The sequence below is a fragment of the Panthera uncia genome (genome assembly GCF_023721935.1).
Source record: "Panthera uncia isolate 11264 chromosome A3 unlocalized genomic scaffold, Puncia_PCG_1.0 HiC_scaffold_12, whole genome shotgun sequence".
In the NCBI taxonomy this organism is placed as follows: domain Eukaryota; kingdom Metazoa; phylum Chordata; class Mammalia; order Carnivora; family Felidae; genus Panthera; species Panthera uncia.
Genome location: NW_026057579.1, coordinates 30,334,526 through 30,338,255, shown reverse-complemented (window position 1 = coordinate 30,338,255; position 3,730 = coordinate 30,334,526). Strand labels below are relative to the sequence as shown.

At 41.3% G+C, this 3,730-nt stretch overlaps 1 long non-coding RNA gene across 1 annotated transcript; it reads left to right on the top strand.

The window, feature by feature from the left end:
* Positions 1 to 1,620: 1,620 nt before the first annotated feature.
* LOC125937669 (uncharacterized) lies at positions 1,621 to 3,279 on the top strand. The gene is made up of 3 exons (XR_007462466.1): positions 1,621 to 1,861; positions 2,863 to 2,973; positions 3,079 to 3,279. It is a non-coding gene; the product is annotated as an uncharacterized LOC125937669 (long non-coding RNA).
* Positions 3,280 to 3,730: the final 451 nt, after the last annotated feature.

The window sequence follows — 3,730 nt, the reverse complement described above, 5'->3', positions numbered from 1 at the left end:
AGCTAAAATTGTATAAATTATGTAAAGAGATATATCTGTATTTTAAAAAATTTTTAAAGTTTATTTATTTTGAGAGAACTAGCAGGGAAGGCACAGAGAGAGGGGGAAACAGAGAATACCAAGCAGTCTCCTCACTGTCAGTGCAGAAATCGATGTGGGGCTCAAAACCACGAACCCGTGAGATCGTAACCTGAGCTGAAATCAAGAGTTGGACACTTACCCGACTGAGCCACCCAGGCACCCCATTGTTTTCTTTTTTTTTTTTTTAATACCTCCTATAGTAGAAAACTCACTGCTTCTAGACAGAGGTAGTCATTCTTTTTTTTTTTATTATTATTTATTTAATTTTTTAAATTTTATTTTAGAGATAGAGGGAGAGAAAGAGAGTGTGAGCAGGGGAGAGGGGCAGAGGGAAAGAAAAAGAGAATCTTAAGTAGGTCTCCACATTCAGCACAGAACCTGATGTGGGGCTCAATCACATGACCCTGGGATCATGACCTGAGTAGAAATCAAGACTCCATCGCTCAAACTACTGAGCCACCCAGGTGCCCCAGAGATAGTCAATTCTGCTTTTAGCAATTTCCTTAGATCATTCTTACTTACCTGGACCTAAAATATGATGACCCATAACCTTTACCTGTTAGTGGTGGTCCTGACTTAGAGAACCAAAAGGGATATGCTAGCTAGGGATCCTGTCTAGCTGATATCCCTTCGGATATTTGTGGACAACGATCATATCACATGATCTGTTCTACTTCAAGTGTAGAATCCATAGAGTATAGTTTACTTCATTTTAGACATTTGGCTGTGATTCTAGATTAACAATTTGGCCTGAATTAACCAGAAAAGTCTTCAAATACCTGGTTTTACACGTCTTTAAATTGCTGTTTCACCAAATTGACAAGTTGCTACTGTAAAATAGGCAAAATGTCTGGGTAAATACCTTTTTCCTGAATCACATAGATAATTTGGCATTATTGTTGTGCAACCAGGATCTGCACCATGTTTATTAAAAAAAATGTGAGGATTGCTATTTCTTTAATTTCTTACTGTATTCCTGAAAGATGGTGTCTAAGTCAAATTGCTTCATCAATCCTCGTGCAATTCCGTTTTAAGATTCTCATTTATTCATTTTTATTGCTTGTGTGCAAACAAAATTTAACAAAATGCATGACGCTTTTTCTATGTGTCTAGGATATTAATGTTCAAAGACCACCCTACCAGCACAGTCTCAGGTTCCCCTTGAAATTAGAATTAAAGAGAATGTCAGATTTATCCCCAGCTGCAAAAATAAGGTTGCCCAAGGGAACAAACAGAACAATGGAGAAGAAGAAGAGGAAGAAGAAGGAGGAGGAGGAGGAGTAAAATGGAACAGAGCATTAAGAAAATATCCGAGTATCCCAAATAGGATTCCAGGTGTACATCCATACATGAGGAAGTGCAGAATGCAAAAGAACTTCTAGACATTCAATCTGGGAAGAATCTTACGATTTCCCATGTAGTTTTAAGAGTATCAGTAAGTTAATTTTCCAGTGAATCTTCTAAGTGTGAAACTTTAGAACTTTAAAAATTAGAACTCACAACTTTAAAGCTAAAATACCAACTAGAGATACAGGGAGCACCAAACTGAGCCAACATACCTTGGCTTGAGATACTATGATGTCATTTATGAGCAGTGTAGCATCGCTAAGAAGCTGCCTTTCTAGAACATATTAACCCAGGAGCCTGGCTTTCCAATGCTCCTGGCCTAGTCTGACCATTACAGGGCTCTAAGAGAATTAGAGCCTCAACTAGAGTTTCTACTAAAGGGCTTTCCAAACAGAGGGAACACAAATTTCCAAATACAAGAGGTGCTAAAATGGTAAGTCTGGGGAACTGGAGGTAACCAGATTCTAGGCGGGCCTTAAATTCCCTGCTAAGAACTTGGGCTGTACCCTGTAGAAACCGAAGTATCCTGGAAAGTTTCAAAGAGTTGGTCCCTGGCATGACCAGGTTTGCAAAGCAGAGAGACCACTCGTATAGGAATTCAAGAGGATGAGGTGAAGTGAATGAGGTTATATGGCAACAGCACTGGGGTAAGGAAATGAACACTGTGGCTGAGATGCATGCCATGTGCTATGGAATGTTCACCTTGTCTAATCAAAGAAGACTGCATACTGAAGGCCAAATGTATTCTGAGCATTGAAGTGTGACCCAGGAGGCCCATACTTACTTATTTTCTGAAGTGTCCAGGAACAATAATACACCCTGTACTGTGCCCTGAGTTCCTAGAACTGTTGTATGAACCACTCGATGCATGAATTTCCTGCTTACTCTTCTTGAACCAGTCTTCTTCCTTGATCCCGTTTCTACTGTTTTCCTTCCACTCTTTTCCATACAGTGCCTCATGCGTGGTAACCCAGTTGTCCAGTGATGTTGGGGAAGAGCAGAACCTTAAGATTGCCATCCTTAAGTGGGATCCCCATGCAAAATTCCTCTGGACACGGCCAGGATATTTTCTGCTCTCTCTCCTCAAACCTGTTACCTTCCACACATAGCAAAATGTGCCATATACTTACTTTTCCAGTTCCTCAAAACAGCTATCACCACACTTCCCAGAAAACTTTTCTAGAAAACTTGTTTGGCATTGATTCAGCCTCAGCTTATCCATCACTGATGGGCTTACAGATTTAAAAAAATGGACTGTCAGAGGTTGGGCAAAACGGAACTTGGTTTTTCCTCTTAGACTGGGATGTTACCATGAGAATTAGATGAGCTGGATGTTCTCTGTGGCCTCTTCTAGATACAGTCTCTTCTTCTCATTGTGCCTCAGGACACTGACTTACATTCTTCACCCTTAACTCCTTTGACTTCTACCTTTAGGTTGACTTCAGGCAACCAGAGAACCTGGCAGGATATTGGAGGCTGGAGAAGAAGAGAGGTCTGAGGGTTTATCCTCACATTGCCTGCCCCCATTGGGACAGTGGTGTGAAAGTAGGTACATCTCTACCAATGCCCACCCCCTACTGGGCAGCCCTTCTCCCATGGCTCCGGCTATCTTGGGCTCTGTAAATGTACATCCCCCTCTCATCCTTCCAGGCCTAAAGGCAGCACCTGCTCCCAGTAAGGATGAAGACCGTGGTTATAACTTCTTGGTTCTCTGAACACTGTTTACACCTGTATATACAAGCCTTTCATTAAACAGCCTTTGCTTCGTTCTTTGATCCTGTTTTCTGCTGAGACCCTGATTGCTACAGCGCCTCCAGATGTTGCAATGGTAAGACAACAAAGTTTGGGGGAAAGCACAGATATTTGATGTTTTTGGAATTATATTGGATTCAGAGTAATTAGACCTAAATTCTATTCCAAGTTCCGCCACATACTGGCTTTGTGTCCTTGATTAAACTCAACTTTCTCATCTGCAAAGTGTGGGATACTACTTAACTCCTCGCCTCATTATATAAATTAAATTCCAAAAGGCCTAATATAGTCATCTGCTGCTTTTTCTTGAATTTCCATCTCGTTCAGTTTTTGTGAATATTTTACAAGTAACGAATATAGGGGTCGTTCCCACTGTTTATCGTTCCCAGCCAGACTCCTGATATCTTCTGGGTTCACTTTCCTTCCTTCTTCACTTTCCTTCCTTCACCTCCAAAACCCCAAAAGCAACAGCACTGTAAGCAACAGCATTGGAGTCCAAGCCCTGGTCTACTGAATTCAGTATCTGAGCTTGCGAGGACCACCCAGGCTG